Source organism: Cherax quadricarinatus, chromosome 41, assembly GCF_038502225.1.
Source record: "Cherax quadricarinatus isolate ZL_2023a chromosome 41, ASM3850222v1, whole genome shotgun sequence".
Taxonomy (NCBI): domain Eukaryota; kingdom Metazoa; phylum Arthropoda; class Malacostraca; order Decapoda; family Parastacidae; genus Cherax; species Cherax quadricarinatus.
This window is the reverse complement of record NC_091332.1, coordinates 14,599,018-14,620,462: the sequence shown is the minus strand read 5'-3', so window position 1 is coordinate 14,620,462 and position 21,445 is coordinate 14,599,018.

The following is a 21,445-nucleotide window of genomic DNA, read 5'->3' as shown; positions in this document are numbered from 1 at the left end:
CCTCCCTGAAGCTGGATCACCTTTGTTGGATGGTTTCCGTGGACGGTGCTTCCAGGACTAGTGTCTCAAGAGCGTAGTTTTCTTAATTTAAATGAATAAGATATTTCTGTGTGCGTCAAAATGTAGGCATTCATCGCCCCGACGGGTTTTCAATGCTCTTACATTAACTTTTTTTTTATGATTTTTGCTCTGAGGGTCGAGTTTCTTGGGAGCGTCACTCATCCTGCGAATGAACATACTGTCATAAAAATACTGCATTACTCCTCAAATGTTTGACAAGTCATTGGTGATACGAACTCCATCGTTGGCTCATTCACCAAAAACCCGCAATTAGGTGTGGAACTTCATGATGAGTTTTCGGTCCGTCCTGGACCATTGTTAAATCCTGGAGCATTGTAAAGTTGTGACTTGACATTGGTACAGTACAACCTGAAACGTCGTCACGAGGATTGTGGTGAATTATTGCCGACACTTTATTGTGACTATTCCTTGGTCCTGAATATGCTCACACAAATCATTCCCTATGAAAGTAGGAAGCTTGGTAAACAGTGTAAGAATGAAGAGCAGAGGTGAAGTGAGTCCAATGAGGGAAAATTCAGTAAATGTTGAGGATGGAGACTTTTCCAACAGACTCCTGGCTGTCTTCAAGAAGGAACTGGCCAAGTTCTGTGATGCTTACAAAGAGCTTCGTGCGGCTAGCACCAACAGCCTGTTTGATCAGGCTATCCATCCGGAAGCCTGGTCTGGGACCGGGCCGCGGGGGCGCTGATCCTCTGAACACACTACAGGTAGACTCCGGGAAGGTAGGTAGACTCGCCATCATTGACTGTTTCCTTGCGTAGGTTTCACCACTTTTACAATTCTCTTATGTAATTGCAGCAAATTCTGCATGTTTTATGCTACTAACCTTAGTTACGACGTGTTTGACCGCTCATATGTTTGTCGGCAGGTATCACTATATTTTCAATTTTCTTTATCAAACTGCAACAAATGCTTGATATTTTTTTTTTTTTTGTAAAATGCTACGGATGACAGGGTGCATTCATAAGGTTCATAACGGTTTACATCAGTAAGGGACTTGCAAGGTTCATAACGGTTTACGTCAGTAAGGGACTTGCAAGGTTCATAACGGTTTACGTCAGTAAGGGACTCGCAAGGTTCATAACGGTTTACGTCAGTAAGGGACTTGCAAGGTTTATAACGGTTTACGTCAGTAAGGGACTCGCAAGGTTCATAACGGTTTACGTCAGTAAGGGACTTGCAAGGTTTATAACGGTTTACGTCAGTAAGGGACTCGCAAGGTTCATAACGGTTTACGTCAGTAAGGGACTTGCAAGGTTTACAACGGTTTACGTCAGTAAGGGACTCGCAAGGTTCATAACGGTTTACGTCAGTAAGGGACTTGCAAGGTTCATAACGGTTTACATCAGTAAGGGACTTTCAAGGTTCATAACGGTGTACATCAGTAAGGGACTCGCAAGGTTCATAACGGTTTACGTCAGTAAGGGACTCGCAAGGTTCATAACGGTTTACGTCAGTAAGGGACTTGCAAGGCTCATAACGGTTTACGTCAGTAAGGGACTTGCAAGGTTCATAACGGTTTACGTCAGTAAGGGACTTGCAAGGTTCATAACTGTTTACTTCAGTAAGGGACTCGCAAGGTTCATAACGGTTTACGTCAGTAAGGGACTTGCAAGGTTTATAACGGTTTACGTCAGTAAGGGACTCGCAAGGTTCATAACGGTTTACGTCAGTAAGGGACTTGCAAGGTTCATAACGGTTTACGTCAGTAAGGGACTCGCAAGGTTCATAACGGTTTACGTCAGTAAGGGACTTGCAACGTTCATAACTGGAGACATCAGTAAGGTACGTAACGCCAACAAGTATGTTTAAAAACGACATAATATAGGTTAAGACCTTATTGAGTGCAACGTTGTTTGAAATAATACATTTCAATGTGGGTTTAGTAGCTTGAGTGTCTCTGGAAGCTGATGAGGGAGAAGGCGCCCCCTGAGAGGTGCTTTGATGCCCGCGAGGAACTCTTGAATCAAGGAACTACACTTGTATCCCTTTATTTGGATCGAACCTGAATGCTTCCCATTCCCCAGGTGTTACATGACCTCTGCGGTTTAGCGCTTCCCCATGATTAAAATGAAAATATAATCAGGGGCGAGGAGGAAGAGATGTGGAGGAGGAAGAAATGAGGTGGAGGAAGAAGAGATGAGAGGGCAAGGTGAATAATTATGTAAACAAGGAGGCGGACAAGGCTTGCTCCTCGTTGTTTATACAAACTGCTAGAAGGGGGAGGAAAGGGAGTGGGAAGTAAAAAAAAAATAATGCGAGGGGAGAGGAAGAGGGGAGAATATGGTCTAGCATGAATAAATGGCTAAGTGGATGATAGCTTCTAATTACCCGAAGCTTCTGTTTGTTTTATTATTTTATTGAATGTAGAGGTAGGTACGTGGGAAGGGAGTCAGGGCAGGTAGACTGGCAAGTGGGCAGGAAAGGTGATAAAGACAGACAAACCAGGAACGAGAGCTAGACTCTTCCCTCAAGCAGTACTGGGTAAGTTCACAAATGTTCGCCAGTTTTCACACTGCCATCCTGGTTCTCTGAAAAGTTGAGATCAACAACACACCATATAGAATTTGTGGCTGAAAAACTCGAGTATACTTTATCGGTTAGAAGTGTGTGTGTGTTTGTGTGTGCGCGCGCGCGCGCAATCACTTACCTAGTTGTGTTTATGGGGATCGAGTATCAGCTCCTGGCCCCTCCTGTTAAATTATTGTTGGTTCTTAGCGTCTTGGGTCCTGTTATGCCAACTTTTAAGAACTCTGTAGTAAGCTTACCGCTTATTTCCTCATCTAGCTCATTCCACTTGTTTACCACCCTGAGACTGAAAAATTACTTCCTCACATACATGTATCTCTGGCCCGACTATCTTAAGCTTCCATCTATGACCTCTCGCCCCTAACACTCTTATTTCCAAAAGTTTCTCCCTATCTGCTTTGTGAAATCTTCTGAGTAACTTGTATTCTTAGTTCACAGTTCTGAGCATCTCTTATGAAACCTAGTTGGGAGAGACGGTGGTGGTCCTCGGCACCGGCTGGGAGAGACGGTGGTGGTCCTCGGCACCGGCTGGGAGAGACGGTGGTGGTCCTCGGCACCGGCTGGGAGAGACGGTGGTGGTCCTCGGCACCGGCTGGGAGAGACGGTGGTGGTCCTCGGCACCGGCTGGGAGAGACGGTGGTGGTCCTCGGCACCGGCTGGGAGAGACGGTGGTGGTCCTCGGCACCGGCTGGGAGAGACGGTGGTGGTCCTCGGCACCGGCTGGGAGAGACGGTGGTGGTCCTCGGCACCGGCTGGGAGAGACGGTGGTGGTCCTCGGCACCGGCTGGGAGAGACGGTGGTGGTCCTCGGCACCGGCTGGGAGAGACGGTGGTGGTCCTCGGCACCGGCTGGGAGAGACGGTGGTGGTCCTCGGCACCGGCTGGGAGAGACGGTGGTGGTCCTCGGCACCGGCTGGGAGAGACGGTGGTGGTCCTCGGCACCGGCTGGGAGAGACGGTGGTGGTCCTCGGCACCGGCTGGGAGAGACGGTGGTGGTCCTCGGCACCGGCTGGGAGAGACGGTGGTGGTCCTCGGCACCGGCTGGGAGAGACGGTGGTGGTCCTCGGCACCGGCTGGGAGAGACGGTGGTGGTCCTCGGCACCGGCTGGGAGAGACGGTGGTGGTCCTCGGCACCGGCCGGGAGACAGAACCAGCCGAGGCAGCCCACAGCTTGTGTAATAAAGAGGGGAAAAAGTAATAATTTCCTTCTCCCCGGTGGCAGTATTTTATTTCCTGCCCTCCTTGTCGATGACACAGAGATCTCCCTGTTAGGTTACAATACATTGCCAGAGATAGTGAGGAAGACGGGGAGGGGAGTAAGCAAGGAGGCACCAAAGAAAGGAGCGAGGAAGGTGAAGGAAGGAGGTAGGGAGAAGCCTAGGAATAGAAGATGAAGGAAGGAGATAAGGAGACGCCAAGGAAGGGGATCAAGAAAGGAGGGAAGGACAAATGGAGGGAATTAGGGAAGCGGTGAGAAAGGATTTAAGATGAAGGAAGTAGGTACAAATGAAGGAGGGAAGTATGAAGAAAAAAAAATAGGGAGAAAGGAAGGAGGTGAGAAGGGACAAAGAAAGTGTGTTAATCATAGAGGAAGAGGGGGCGATGGTTGTTTCACAACGTATAAAATTAGGGAAAGGTGTGGAAGATGTTCATGTTTGTGGTGATGATTGTGGTACTGATGGTGATAGTGAGGGTGATGACAGTAATCGTAGTTGTGATGGGAGTGACGGTGATCGTAGTTGTGGTGGTAACTGTGATGGTAGTGGTGATGGTGATGTTGCTTATAGTGACGGGGTGGTGGTGGTGATAATGGTAGAGATGATGTTGGTGATGACGATGGTTATGGTGATTGGGTGTTGGTGGTGGTTACGTTGGTTATGGTGACGGGGTGGTGAAGGTGGTAATGATTTTAATAATACTGGTGGTGGTAGTGGTGGTAGACGCTAGTAATTACTCACTCCCTCACCTCTTCTCATCACCCTCTGCCTTCTATTCATCAATTATTCATGTTCCCTGCAACACTGCGACAAGTCATTACTCAAAATATCTTTCACGCCTCTCCATTTCCATTTTTTTTAAATCTTCGTAAACCCTTTTTATTTCGAACAGTCGAGAAACCAGCCTACTAACTTGTAGTCAATTCCAACTGTCATAAACCCCAGACCAGGTGTCTTGGTTGATTACCCGAGTAACTTGGTTGTTAGTGCCATACCACAGCCTGGCTGATCAGGAACCGACTTGAACTTAATACCCTCTGAAAGAAGACATCTAGGAGGGGGTCTTAAAAACTGGGACGTGGACAGATATTTTAGGAAGAATTTGAGAAAAATCTTTCGTCTATTTGTGATCCATCAAGGAAGTTGAATTAGAAGTCAATTATTGGATTGCATGTGACTGGTTTCAAGAATTCTACTCTACCAGCCCCGCATGAGGTTTGACATCCTTGGTAACCATGTGATCAGCCAGACTGTTGCTGCCCATGGCTCGCCTACATAGCTAGATGGAACCAAACTAACATGTATAAATACTAAATAATAGGTTACTCTTCACTCTTCCAAAGTTCCAGATTAAAATAACCCATTATATAAATAACAAAAGGCACAATACCGTGACTGGAACGATACACAAATAACCCGCACATAAAAGAGAGAAGCTTACGACGACGTTTCGGTCCGACTTGGACCATTTACAAAGTCACACTTTGTAAATTGTCCAAGTCGGACCGAAACGTAGTCGTAAGCTTCTCTCTTTTATGTGCGGGTTATTTGTGTAACCCATTATGACTGCTGCTTTGCTCAAGGAAACAAAGAAGTTTTAAACACTTCATGAAAGTTTAACGTGTTATTATGTGGCTGATTTAATAATAATATCGTAGTAGCAATAACAATATTGATAACAGTAACAGGATACCTATCAAACATTCACAGTTATTCACACTATGGAAGACTGTCTTAGAAGTCTCTCAACATAGTAAAAAAAATACACAAAGCAGAATCAACCTTTATTGAGACAATGTTTCGTTCTGTTAGAACTTTTTTTTTAAAGCCATACAGAGAATTACTTTCAACTAGTACAAATACTCTGGAAGGAGCTGAATGCATTCCTCTGCATGGCTGGTAAAGGACAGATACCTAGGTATTGTTTTTACTGATAGGTGTATAGTGGCAGAATATATAACGAGTTTTGTCCATACGTGTTTCCTACCTGGTGATCGAATCCTGATTCTTACGGTTGGTAGATTAAAGCTCTACCACTGAGCTTCAACTTTCTCTTTTCACTCTGGGACCAGGGACGATGGTGGGGTGGTTGGGATTGTGGTGCAGTAAGTGGTTATAGTGCTGGCTTTGGTGTTTTTGTGATGCGAGCGCTGTTGCTGGTGGGGGTAGGATGGTAGTGGTGGGTTAGTGGGCGGGGTGATTACAGGTGGTTATAGTGGTCATTGGTTGTCCTCGGTTGTGGTGGTAGTGGTAGTGGCCTTTGCTGTGGTTGATGATGGTAGACGCGTCCATTTTTTTAACTTCTGTGGTTACATTCCTCGTCTGCTGATTTACTTAAACTTGATTTGGTGGAAGGATTGATATAGATATAATTAAAATTTGCGCAATAAACCGAGTTTTACAGAATTAGTTTATTTATGAATCATAACTTGTTATTCCATAACGTTGAGCCGGTATAGAGTAAGGTTGAGTGGGATTTTATTTACCGGGAGCTTTGAAATTTTTTCTTGATGGGTTAAGTCACTTGGTGACCTACTCAGTGGACCTTTTGATTATATGACGGAGACCTTCAGCAGGCTTCACGTGCCACCCTGCAAAAAATAAAAGATCACATTATGAGACGTGCTGGTGGGATTTCCACTCCATATAAAAAAGGAACAGCGCAGCTCCCCAGAAGAGAGTAAAGTAGGGTGACCTTCATATACAGAGGAGAGAATCCAAACATTTATAACGCTCTTGAGCCTTTAATGGTCAGCGATTAAGGAAGTTTCCTGCTTTATTTGTTCGTGCAATTAAATGAAAAAGGTAAAAATTTATCTCTACGTGAAGAAATCCCATTGGAAACTCTCTATTAAGGGTCCTAAGACGACTCGATCCCCTTGGCACGATTCTCGCCGTCTTCCCGTCCAAAGTTTTACGAATTCTATAACTTTTGTTTACATTCTTCCAGCGCGAAAGAATTGTTGCTGAAACCTGGTTTTAGGGCATTGTGAGCAAATATTCTGAGCTTACTCTGGAAGAGCTGGATCAAGAAGTTTGAAATTATATTTTTGAGTAGTGAAAAAATAACGCAAAGTTTGTGACGCCATGTTGAAGAAGCTTGTTATTTTTGAACGCTTTAAAATATCATAACGCAGTTATGGAGAGAGTTCTCTTACTTCTCCAGCTTCTATTCGTCCTCCAGTTTCACCTTAGTGTCAACTGGTAGGATCATTAGCACGGTGTAGATTGCGTCTTCAACACGGCAGTCGGTAATATGACAACCACCGACCGCTTGACCCTGTACACAAGCTCCTGAACAGTGGCTCCTACCCACTACACCTACCTACCACATCACCTGGGAAGCAGGTAGCCAGCATAAAGGAAATAGAATCCATATTATATGAACAAGGAAGTGCTAAACCTGTAAGAATTACACAGCAGTTGGTAACAGACAGATAATCAAATTTGATCTGAGGAGGGGGAGGATAGCTCCAATTCCTTGTATCAAGAGCTAAACCCGGTAGGAACGACACAGTATCTTCCCTCCAAGACAAACCTACTGAAAACCACCTCAAACCTCGTATCCCTTACGAGATAACAAGTGTGTTATCCTACATGATAATAAGCATTCATGCTGGTGAAGGGCTCTTGATGCAAGGTACAAGAGCTATCCTCCCCTTTGGATCAAATCTATTTCTCATTCCCCATTAATTGTATGATCCTCTCGGACTTAGCTCTCACCAACGACTACAATAACTCATGCTGAAGAATACAAAGCCTCACAGTTGTGACTTGATAATGATCCAGGATGGACCCGAAACTTTGTCTTAAGTTTCCTCTCGTAAGTGCAGGTTACTTGTATATAATTCACGTTATCTTGAATCGCCCACCATACACAGCTCAACAAACGTATATGGTTCACTGCCTGGCGCGCTGAAACAACCGTCTCTACCAACGTACTCGCCTGCTCGTTATCCGTGATGTCCGCACGGCTTGAAACACCTTCCGAGACTCTTCCCATCAGTCCGAAAAACTCCCGAATACCCAAAAGATGATGTTGCGTACAACCTGGATCCACCAGACGCATGAAAGCACTAAACTAAGCACAGAGGAACCAAGCCACTCTGTCCCCGCCAGACCAACCAACACATTCAACGCTGCAGTAAACTTGCTTATTACACCTTTGACTCTTCTCTTTACGGAGTCCAGCCTTCACACTTTTCCTCCCTGACATCAACACCTTTTCATCATGTAGCGGTCTATGACCCATATAGGTTTAGTACTCTTGTACGAACGTCATAATACTGTAACGCCTCAGTAAACACCAAAGAACAGGTCGGTGTAAGGTAGACTCGCCAATGCTGGCAGGTATTCAGATACACATTGCCAGTGTGTTTTTCTGTGTATTCAGTATTATTGAACTCTCCCTCCCAGAACGCGACTCACAATAGGGAACTAACACCCAGGTATATATTTGCTGCTAGGTAGGCAGGGACATAAAGCGTAAGGACATGGCCATGTCTCCCATTGCTAGGAAATGGAAACCAGGCCGTATTAGATGTATACTGACTGCTCTTAAGCCACAATGTGTGTGCGCGTGTACTCGCCTATATGTGGTTGCAAGGGTCGAGGTACAGCTCCTGGCCCCGATTTGTCTGCATGTGCGTGTGTCTTGTATGTGTGAGCATGTACTCACCTAGTTGTGGTTGCAAGGGTCGATTCACAGCTCCTGGCCCCGCCTCTTTACTGGTCGCTACTAGGTCAGTCTTCCCGCTCCATGAGTTTTATATTACCTCATCTTAAAGCTGTTTATGGATCCTGCCTCCACTACATCACTTCTCAGACTATTCCACTTCCTGACAACTGTGATTGAAAAAATACTTCCTGACATCCCTGTGATTCATCTGAGTCTTCAATTTCCAACTGTGACTCCTTGTGTGTGTGTGAGAGAGAGAGAGAGAGAGAGAGAGGAAGCTCACGTATCTGTGTGGGTGAATGCGTGCGTGCGTGCGTGCGTATGCAGAGACTTGAGAGACTAACACTAATGACCTTGCAAGCGAAGTACAAGGGGAGACACGATCTCGACATGCAAGATACAGATGCTCAGTGATGGACAGTGAGACATTGTTCAACTTCAGGGCAAGGGAAAAAATGCAGATGACTCGTAGATATTAAAAAAAAAAAACTAGGGTTGTAAATAAATTGAAGCCAATTCTGTCAGTAATTTCAATCATAAATATGATAATGACCAAGAGGCTAGAATCCTCCGTGAAAGGTAGTCAAGGAGCTGATGAATAACACATCCAACAACTGGATATTATTATTATTTTGAAAGATACCCAGGTGTTGCATGTGTGTTAATCGTAGATACGTTGCTATTGTATATCATTAATAGAAGGCAAAGGGTAAAGACCCCACGGTTCAGTCTCAGCATTTCAGGAGTTCTGTAGTACAGTTTCAGCATTTCGAAAGTTTTATAGTTCAGTCTCTCGGCATTTCCTAAAGCTCTGTAGTTCAAGCTCGCAGCATTTCTAAAAGATTTTCCTCCGAGATTCATGGAGTCTGTTCCCTGACAGGTTGATCCCGAGAGCAGTATAAGATTTTGGCAAACATCTTGGATCTTCAGAAAGGCAAGACATTAATTTTTATAAGACGTTCTGTGGAGTGCTGGTGCTTGTTTTTTTTTTATTTCAAGTGTCTCAGTGACTCTTGGGGGGGGGGGGTAAAAGTGTCCTCAGAGAAGAGCAGGAGATTTTGCTAAGAATCTTAAGCATCAAGTCAGTTTATTTGATTTTTTTTTGTCCTTTACCAAGTAGAAAATTATTTTCTCTCCTTTTATCAACTCTTGCTCCCTCTGTATCTTATATTTTTTTATATAGTTGCGTTTACAGGCCAAGAGCTAGCCTACCTCAGCTTATTTCAGAGCCTAGGTCTATATAAGGTATACTACAAAGCCTCCAGAAAACTACCCACAAAAGTCTTACTAAGAGCCTGGTACTTATTTACTGCTAGGTGAACAGGACTGCTGGTGTATGGAGGCTGGCACTTGCTGCTCGTAAAGCCATAGAATTTCACCCTGGTCCTTTGTGTTGTGAGCCGAACGCTCTTACATTGAGCTACAGGTCACGCACCGATTCTCTCTCTCTCTCTCTCTCTCTCTCTCTCTCTCTCTCTCTCTCTCTGTCAAGTGACCTCTGAACGCTGGTGAAGGGTTCTTGATCTGAGTAATTGTAACTGGTTTAGTGCCTCATTTTCTTCATATCAAACTTGAATACCACCCATATACCAGTGGAATATTTTATTACATTTTTGAGTTCTCTAATGTTACATGCCATCACTGACTTACAACGAATTATGCAGTTATGTTCAATGTGCTTTGATCTGTCTTGATTACATTGTGATGATGGTTTCTCTAATATGTGAGCAAAATGGCTGCGCTTAAGGGAAGATGGTAATGTATAAAGTAAAAGGACACAAGTGCAACTAATGTGACATTTATTGTGGCAACGTTTCGCTCTCCAGGAGCTTTATCAAGCCATTACAAACAATACATGGACACAGAGGGTATATAAAGGCTCAGAGTGAGGTGTAATACTAGTGAGGTACCATTTCGATGTTCACTAGTGGTAGTAGTAGTAGTAGTGGTAGTGACAAAAGTAATACAATATGGTAGAGCAATTAATTCGCACATGAGTAAAAGGATATAAAAGCTATTATTTGGGTAACATAAAAATAGGTTGGACAAATATAGACTGGAAAGAGGCAGCTTGTTTCAGTGTTCACTTTCTGTAATGTGCTTTGTGTAGTATAACAGGAGAGACTATGTGATGGCAGGGTTTACTGTTTTCAGGAGGATTCTTGCTAAGACTTCGGAGATGGTGAAGCTGCCGTTGTTTTGTTTAATTGTATTCGAAACAGCGATCAGTGCTGATTCGAGGCACTAATTTCCGCAGACGCAATTAGTGCCTCGAATCAGCACTGATCGCTGTTCAGAATACAATTAAACAAAACAACGGTAGCTTCACCATCTCCGAAGTCTTAGCAAGAATCCTCCTGAAAACAGTAAACCCTGCCATCACATAGTCTCTCCTGTTATACTACACAAAGCACAGAGTGAACACTGAAACAAGCTGCCTCATTCCAGTCTATTTGTCCAACCTATTTTTGTGTTACCCAAGTAATAGTTTTTATCCTTTTACTCATGTACGAATTAATTGCTCTACCATATTGTATTACTTTTGTCACTACCACTACTACTACTACTACTACTACCACTAGTGAACATCGAAATGGTACCTCACTAGTATTACACCTCACTCTGAGCCTTTATATACCCTCTGTGTCCATGTATTGTTTGTAATGGCTTGATAAAGCTCCTGGAGAGCGAAACGTTGCCACAATAAATGTCACATTAGTTGCACTTGTGTCCTTTTACTTTACATATTGTCGGTAATTCTACCAACTTTATTACAAGATGGTAATGATTGTGGAGGTCAAGGCTCGGCTCTCTGCTCCGTTGTGTATCGTTGGACTGGTGCTGATGGCAGCGAATGATTAGCGTCGGTAAGTTTTTGTATTCAGGGCGATGAATATTTGGTGGACGAAGCATACCTGTGAACGGTATCAAGTCTTCCTAGTAGGATTGTGCCGAAGTATCGGTATTGGCTAAGTTTGATGGTATCGGTATCGGCCTAAAACTGGGTCCCGGTATCGATTTCGGAAGAAAAAAAAATATCGTCTCCCATCTCTTCCTTGTAGATCTACTCCCACAGGCCGGCCTGAGGTCACATTTTTCTGGTGCTTGCCTGTTCAGCCAGGCTACAGCTGCTGGGAGCCTGTTGGCACACATCCATCACAGCCTGGCAGACCTACTGGTCCACGTTCTTCGATAGTGATTTTGATATCTAAAATCCTTCTAATATTATCCCCCCCCCATCTTTTCTCTCAATCCCCACCTCTGCCTCTTTCCCCACTTTTCCCCATCCCTCTTTCCCCATCCTCCCTCTTTCTCCACCTTTCCCCATCCTCCCTCTTTCTCCACCTTTCCCCATCCTCCCTCTTTCTCCACCTTTCCCCATCCTCCCTCTTTCTCCACCTTTCCCCATCCTCCCTCTTTCTCCACCTTTCCCCATCCTCCCTCTTTCTCCACCTTTCCCCATCCTCCCTCTTTCTCCACCTTTCCCCATCCTCCCTCTTTCTCCACCTTTCCCCATCCTCCCTCTTTCTCCACCTTTCCCCATCGTCCCTCTTTCCCCACCTCTCCCAGCCTCCTCCTTCCCCACCTTCTCCCAATCCTTCCTCTTTCTCCACCTCCTCCCAATCCTTCCTTTTTCTCCACCTCCTCCCCATCCTCCCTCTCTTTCTCCACCTCCTCCCCATCCTCCCTCTCTTTCTCCACCTCCTCCCCATCCTCCCTCTCTTTCTCCACCTCCTCCCCCATCCTCCCTCATCCTCCCTCTTTCTCCACCTCCTCCCCATCCTCCCTCTCTTTTCCCCACCTCTCCACATCCTCCCTCCCCCCCATCTCTCCTCCCTCTCTTTTCTCTCCACATCCTCCCTCTCTCCCCCACCTCTCCATCCTCCCTCTCTTTTCTCCACCTCTCCACATCCTCCCTCTCTCTTTCGCCACCTCTCCCCATCCTCCCTCTCTCTTTCGCCACCTCTCCCCATCCTCCCTCTCTCTTTCGCCACCTCTCCCATCCCCCTCTCTCTTTCGCCATCCTCCTCCCTCTCTCTCTCCCCATCCTTTCCCCTCCCTCTCTCTCTTCCCACACTCTCCCCATCCTCCCTCTCTTTCCCCACCTCTCCCTCCCTCTCTCTTTCCCCCACCTCTCCCCATCCTCCTCTTTCCCCACCTCCTCCCCCTCTCTCTCTTTCCCCTCTCTTTCCCCACCTCTCCCCATCCTCCCTCTCTTTCTCCACCTCCTCCCTCTCTCTTTCCCCACCTCTCCCCATCCTCCCTCTCTCTTTCCCCACCTCTCCCCATCCTCCCTCTCTCTTTCCCCACCTCTCCCCATCCTCCCTCTCTCTTTCCCCACCTCTCCCCATCCTCCCTCTCTCTTTCCCCACCTCTCCCCATCCTCCCTCTCTCTTTCCCCACCTCTCCCCCATCCTCCCCTCTCTCTTCCCACCTCTCCCCATCCTCCCTCTCTCTTTCCCCACCTCTCCCCATCCTCCCTCTCTCTTTCCCCACCTCTCCCCATCCTCCCTCTCTCTTTCCCCACCTCTCCCCATCCTCCCTCTCTCTTTCCCCACCTCTCCCCATCCTCCCTCTCTCTTTCCCCACCTCTCCCCATCCTCCCTCTCTCTTTCGCCATCCTCCTCTCTCTCTCTTCCTCCTCTCTTTCCCCACCTCTCCCCATCCTCCCTCTCTCTTTCCCCACCTCTCCCCATCCTCCCTCTCTCTTTCCCCACCTCTCCCCATCCTCCCTCTCTCTTCCCCCACCTCTCCCCATCCTCCCTCTCTTTTCCCCCACCTCCCCCATCCTCCCTCTCCCTTTTCCCACCTCTCCTCCCCTCCCTCTCTTTCGCCACCTCTCCCCATCCTCCCTCTCTCTTTCCCCACCTCTCCCCATCCTCCCTCTCTCTTTCCCCACCTCTCCCCATCCTCCCTCTCTCTTTCCCCACCTCTCCCCATCCTCCCCCCTCTTTCCCCACCTCTCTCCTCGTCTCCCTCTCTCACAGGACCTCACTTTTCCTTACTTAGTGGTTATCAACTAATAAAAGACAGTTTAGGAAATATTGGATGCTTGAATTTTTGTCAAGTGAGAGCATTCCACATGACAGGCTGGGGATATACATAAGACTACGTGCTTCTAGTACCAACAGCCTGACTAACCAGTCCATCAACCAATAGGTTTGCTTTGAGGTTAAGCCGACTGGGCGATGATCACCGTTTCTGGTGCTTGCTTGGTCAATCAGTCTGTTCCTATTGGCGATCCACTGACCCATATATCTGTCATCGCCTCTCTGATCTGGCACTTGTTGAAGGGTGTTGAAAAGTCTTGATCCCTTTATACTTAGTTTTCTTAGTGAACTCGTGACACGCCTGCTTTTTAGTGTAAGTATTTTGCATCATCTGCCTAATCTTGTTGTCTTAGGGAGTGATTTCGGTGTGCAAATTTGGAATCAATCCTCCAGAATTTTCCAGGTGTAAATTATAAGGTATCTTTCTCGCCTGCGTTCCGAGGAATACAATTAAAGGAACTTCAGGCGTTCCCAGTAATTTAGTTGATTGGAGCTTGTGAGCAGTGAAAATTCTCTACGTCCTCCTGATCTGCGGTTTTGCCTGCATTGTAAGGGAGAACAGATGACTTAGAGGATCATCACTGGCTTCACACACACACACACACACACACACACACACACACACACACACACACACACACACACACACACACACACACACACACACACACACACACACACACACACAATGTATACTGGATCTGAGGTTAGATCCCATACTATATTATCGAGGTTTCTCCAAGTCTTCCTAACTAACTTGCAAAACACGTGCTTCAGTGACTTCGTACAGCCTCCCTCTGCCTCCTTTATGCAACCCAACCTGCTGCTGCCTTCCTTCCAAAGTGCTTGCCTTCTCTCACTCCCAGCCTGCTTGTCTCCCTCCTTCCAGTCTGCTTGCCTTCCTCCCTCACTCCTAGCCTGCTTGTCTTCCTCTCACTCGCAGCCTGCTTGTCTTCCTCTCTCACTCGCAGCCTGCTTGCCTTCCTCACTCGCAGCCTACTCGTCTTCGTCTCTCACTCGCAGCCTGTTTGTCTTCCTCTCTCACTTGCAGCCTGCTTGTCTTCCTCACTCCCAGCCTGCTTGCCTTCCTTCCTTCCCTCTCTGCCTTCCTGTCTGCTCTCTCTCCTAGACTGCCTACCTTCCTGCTGGGAACACTAGAAGGCTCTTGAATTGTATTCCTTGGAACGTATTCAGGAAAATTACATCATAATTTACATCTGGAAAGTCCTGGAGGGATTGGCTCCAGATCTGTACACTAAAATCACTATATACGAAAGCAAGATATATGAAAGACGGTGCAAAATACCTATGAAAAGCACGGACGCAACGAGTTCACTGAGAACTCGTTAAGTATAAGGGTACCTAGACTTTTTCCGTTGTGCATAAGAGGAATTACCAACAGACCCCTGGCTGTTTTCAAGAAGAAACTTGTGTTGATGTCAGTTCCTTATCAGTCAGGCTGTGGTGCATGCATTTGTCTGTTTACGGCGGCACCAACAACCTGGTCGATCAGACGAGCAACCGGGACGCGGGAGTGGAGACACTCCGAAATTCATTCATATAAAATCAAGGTTTAGCCTGCTTGCCTGCCTGCCTGCTTTTCTCACTCTTCCTGCCTGCTTGCCTATTTAAGTGCCTCCTTTTTATTTATCATTCCCAACCTGCCTGCTTGCTTTAGTGCCTGCCTGCCTGCCTTCCTACCTCCGCTGAAGCTGCCACACTCCGGAGGACAATCTAATCCCCCTGTGACATTCATTAAGCTACGCATAGTCCTTGGTATTAGCAAGGAATTCTCGTAATGTTTTTGGGTGTGTGGGCCAGAGAGTAGCATCGCTGCCCCCTGTGTTGGGAGTAGTCGCTGGTTGTGTGCACTCTTATAGTCGCTGGCTGCGTGAAGTCGTTTATCTGCTGTGGATGATGGTGCTTACTAGTTCAGAAACTAGTAACGAAGGTTAATGAAATTAAAGACTGGGGGGGGGGCAGGCGTCAGTACAACACAAATCGGTGAGATTGTACACACACAAAACACACACACACACACACACACACACACACACACACACACACACACACACACACACACACACACACACACACACACACAGTATAAGGCAAATACTGGGCTACATATATTGTTTCACCCTCCCCGGCCCCCTTCATTTTTCACATGTTTCTTCCGGTCTTTGTTGACTGCTACAGCATGTATGAAATTTATAGTCTCGCTGAAATCCATAAATTTCCTGGAGTCAACAATTTTTCTACAAAATTTGAAAGTATACTAATCCTGTTATCTGACACACACACACACACACACACACACACACACACACACACACACACACACACACACACACACACTCTCTCTCTGTCAGCATAGTTGCTGATCCCTGTGTTGTATAGCATATCAGTATCATCCATGTGCTTTAGATAGGAGATCCCTAGGCCTGTGACTGTGTGACGTCATGGGATGCGCATGTATACGTTCGTACCTCTGCCTCCCTCTCAGTCGGCGTTTTGACACAGGCTAGGACAGGCAGAGGCTGGGCTCCATTTCCCATCATCACAGTCTGACAATATATCGTTACCATCCAACAAGTGTGTCTATCTTCAACCCCCGATATCTCCATTCAAGAACCCCTACGATAAATGGTGGCAGCCGGCTCGGTCGAAACTTATCTCCAGAAATCGCTGTAATCGTCAGAATTACAGGCCCTCCGTTGCCACCATTTATCGTAGGGGTTCTTGAATGGAGATATCGGGGGTTGAAGGTAGACAAACTTGTCGGATGGTAACGATATATTGTCAGACTGTGATGATGGGAAATGGAGCCCAGCCTCTGCCTGTCCTAGCCTGTGTCAAAACGCCGACTGAGAGGGAGGCAGAGGTACGAACGTATACATGCGCATCCCATGACGTCACACAGTCACAGGCCTAGGGATCTCCTATCTAAAGCACATGGATGATACTGATATGCTATACAACACAGGGATCAGCAACTATGCTGACATTCTCTCTCTCTCTCTCTCTCTCTCTCTCTCTCTCTCTCTCTCTCTGATTTTACAACATTTAGGCAAAGAGCTTTTACATTATTTAATGTAAGAGTCGTTATGTTAGCTCAGCCAGAATTCGACTCTTAACAGCGTTTCCTCCTAGGTGAGCAGCGGTAGCAGGTTTACAAAGATTTTGTTTACAAACCAGACCCAGCTCAGGAATCTAACCAGGTTACCTTTTGTTGAGTCGAATGCTTTGCCATCTTCAACTACACGCGCACAAACTGGGAAGTAAAAAGTCAATACAGATTTGGCAGCTATGCATTAGTTTCCAGGATACCTTCGTTGAAGCATCACGTATATGTTTGGTAAGATAACAGCGTATGATGTTAGAGACAACCTTGTGGTCCGGATCAATACCTGGCTTACTGGTATGAAACATCTAGTGGTTTCTGAATTGCTGAAACATCTAGTGGTATGTGAATGGCTGAACGTAATTAGTGAATCCTCTTAGTGATCAGTCTTCAGCTCTAGTCTTTTCATGAGTTACATCTAAAACTGCAAAGTTGGAGACGACACGAAATTAGGTAAACACGCTGCATCTGTGGCTGGCTGTATAGGTATTCAGAGGAACTTAGACAAGTTGGCAACGTGGTCGCAGATATGAAAAAGAACTTTAATGTTAGTAAATACTAGATGGAGACATTTTAGATGTAACAACATTAAATGTGAATGCAAATTGTAAATCCACTAGCATAGGTAAACGAAGAGGACGCTAAAGTAGTCCTTAGCAGTGATCTCAAGTATACTAAAATGTTTACGAATATAAACCATCAGACGCACAACTGCCACACTGTGTTCATCTTGCCCAGCCCATCCTCTTAAGAACACTCAGTACCTCACTGTTGCTAAGACAGTCAAGCTGGTGACTGTTCACAAGCTGTAAACGGTAATTATCGTTACTGTATTTCCTGGTATCTTCAGTGGCTTCAAGTTTTAAGTTGGAGGTTCAAAACTTTCTTGTCTTTCTAATAACATACAGCAATGTCAGTAACTGTTAGGGATAAATTTTTATTGACAGACACGTCTTTAGAATTAAATTTAACTGAAGCTAAATAATGTATATAGAGAAATTTGTTGATAAGAAAATGTAGAAACAAATCAATGGGGCCATTATACTGGCGTATCTTGTCCAAACAGTAGGAATTCTGACTGTTTCTTAGTGATGGGTTGGCTTGTCTTGTCAGACCTCGCTAATATACAACCATGCTGACAATGATTACAGATATACTGACAGTGACTACAGCCATGCTGGCAGTGACTGCAACACGCACCTTTAAGTCCACAATAATTATAGCTAAAGAAAATCCAAACTAAATTATAATTATAATCAGATTTCAATTAATGACTTTTCAATAATATTAGAGAGAGAAAAACTTAATTAATTCAGCTAAGAGTATTATAATTAGTCTCGCAATTATTTTTGGTCTACCAATGAACAATTTTGTTTGAACCCCCGTCAGTATGACAGTGTTCTGCTGATAACTGTTGGTGTAGGTAACTGTTGTTGGTGGTGGCGTAGGTAACTGCTGGTGGTGGTGGTGTAGGTAAGTGTTGGTGGTGGTGGTGTAGGTAAGTACTGGTTTTGGTGTTGCCAGTTAAAATTTGCTCTATTTGACATAGTGTGGGGACCACCGTTGCTAAATTCCTTTTCTGGAGGAGCTTGAAGAGAGCCGGGTTTTGACTGCTGTCTCCCGTCAGTTCGACCACTGAAACTGTATGTGAGCTTAACGTTGGAAGTGCCTTGAAAGCACAGGGTTTGACGAAAAGAAATGTGTAACACCTGGGAATCTTATATTGACGAGATGTTTATCCTGCACAACAGGTTTCGTTAATTGAATACAGAGGAGAATATTTTACCGGAGACAGTGCAAGAAGTCTGGAGGCAATTTTAAAGTCTTCAGTCGCTTAGCATTTATAGATGTTCATAGCTTCACTCCCTTAGTGGGTTTAGGTTTGATAAGAACTTGCCTAGTATGGGCCAGTAGGCTTGCTGCAGTATGCCTCCTTTCTTATGTTCTTTTGTGTGTTCAGTCTCTCAACCGTGCGGTATCTAAAGTAGAGGCAAGGGAGTGGCTACTTGTATGCTGGAGCCAGAGAAGAGGTGCAGCAGCTGAAGAGTGTGTCGCAGGGGGTTATATGGAGCCTTTTGAATTCCCGTATGATAAAATATTCTAAAGATAGTTTAAAAACCCTTTCTCCGTCGTGAGATGTCTACGTAACTCGGTAGTCTGTGTGACCGTTAATTCCCTTTCTGCCAAGTGGGGGTAAAAGGAGATGAAGGCTCTTTTCCACCATACAGGAGTGCCATGTGCCAAGTCACACCTTGCCAGATGGCACTTGATATATGAGAGCCTCAGACCCAATAATTTACTGGAGTCTCAGAGCATTGTGTATGTGAATGCCATTGTGACTGATGCTCTGATATTGAGAGAAATTAAAAAATTTTGCTAGCCATCTGGTAAGTGTCCCGAGCAGGGCAGGCCTTGTTTGAATGCCCTGAGGGCAGTCTTGTGTTGAGTATCCAGGAAAGAAACACCATGGCTGGTAGTGACTTCTTAACCAGGGAACAAAGTTACATCTCCTTGAGCTTATTAGCGAGAGAAGACGACAGCGGCAAATCTATTTATCGTGTGGTCAGATAGTTGCTCTGGATCTCTAAGTTGACACAAGATTCTTAAGTCTTGCGTCTTGGATTTAAGCCGGTATCCACACTCTAGCGTGGATTCTTGCGTAAGTGTCTTACACGGTATTTAAAGTAACGAGTGTTGGCAGTATTATATGACATTCGGATGCATTGACAGCTCTTATAAATTGACTGATATCCTGTCCTAATGTCATCCACAAGCCCAAGACATTAAGACCCCAGATTAGATAGTAACACATCTGGGGGCAGGACCCACCAGCCCAACAAATTAAAACCCCAGGTAGACAGTAATACATCTGGGGACATAATTGTGCAAGGTGGGAAGGACTTAAAGTATACCGGTATTGGTATTAGGGTAATGAGAAGTCATGAAGTTCAGGAACCTGTCAAAATGTCATATTAAGTGTCGTGTATTTACCTTTCGTGTCAAGGCCACTGATCTGATCCAGGTACGCTGGATCATTTATCCTGGTAATGGACCCAGGAGCCCAGTGTCACCGAGGACTCGTCCTAGTAAGTAACAGTATCCAGTGTACTTGTGATATATTGACCATTGTCAAGGAACTGTCCACCAGATGTTTGCAGTGTTTGTGCTGTAGACATTTCTCTGTGCGGAAGACCCTGAGTCAGTTGAATATTTCAGCAAGAGTTTATAGGTATATATTAATTTATTTCTCAATAGGTCGGGACCCGCTAGTGGAAGTAGGTCATACCTGTTAAGATGGGTGAGCGGTTGGCATGATACCCAAGTGTTACACGTGGAGAAGTTGTACATATTTATTATCACTGCTGGTCAAACTTACAAGCATAACCTACTTCCACTAATGGTTGTCGCCCACCTGTGATGCGGTCTTCAACTGTTGGGCTTTATCAACTGTCTTCGCATGATCAGTCTCCATCCTCATTCCTCTGCCTTAGACTGAACACAGTAAAATCACTTATCTGTTTTTTTTTCACTGTCACCAGTACAGTCGTTTAGAGGCTGTGAAAAAAGATTAAAAAAAAAAACTGCAGGCGAAACTTCTCGTCAGTAGAGGTACCTAGGTGTTGTCTGTGTCTTAATCTGAGAAAAGGTAGTGGGGAAATATAAGGGAGGAGGGAGTGAGGGTACAAAGTGGAAGAGTTCAGGATGGGGATTAAAAGAAAGAGGATTAGAATGTTTGAGAATAATGGGTTTTCTTCCCCTCATACAATTATGGACCGCACCCTTCACTAAATGTCTTTTCCCCTCATACTCTTCAGGACGCCGCCCTTCACTAAATGCCTTTCCCCCTCATACACTTCAGGACGCCGCCCTTCACTGACTACTTCCTTGCATCTCCCTTTTACACTCCCAAAAGATCCACTATACTAAGTGATTACTTCCTTTCACACTCCTTCCTCCACATACACTTCAAAAGGACTTAATGCTTGAAGTTAGTGCTTCCTTGCAGCCTTGCTCTTCCTTATACACTTGAAGAGAGAGTATAGTTATATCAACGCTCTCATATCCAGAGGGCTGAGGAGGGGTTGTTGAGCTGGTTCCCACATTTAGAGAGGATGGAACGAAATAGAATGATTTGGAGAGTGTATAAATCTGTCGTGGAAGGAAGGAGGGGTAGGGGTCAGCCTATGAAAGGTTGGAGGGAGGGATAAAGGAGGTTTTGTGTGCGAGGGGCTTGGACTTCCAGAAAGCATGCGTGAGTGTGTTAGGCGCGTGTGGAGACAAATTGTTTTAATAACCTGACGTATTGTTGGAGTGGGAGCAAGGTAACATTGACGAAGGGATTCAGGGAAACCGGCAAGACGGACTTGAGTCTTGGAGGTGGGAAGTACCGTGCCTGCACTCTGAAGGAGGGGTCTTGTGTTGCAGTTATATAACTGTAGTGTAGGTGCGCCTATAGCAAGACAGTGATGAAGTGAATGATGAAAGTGTTTCTTCTTTTTCGAGTCACCCTGCCTTGGTGGGAAACGGCCAATGTGTTATATATATATATATATATATATATATATATATATATATATATATATATATATATATATATATTATATATATTATATATATATATATATATATATATATATATATATATATATATATATATATATAATGATTAAGTATTTTAATACAAGTTAGAATGAAGTAGTGACTTTTTTGTGTGTATGTATGTGTGTGTTTTAGAGAAATTCATTTATCCTGCACCACCTGTTATC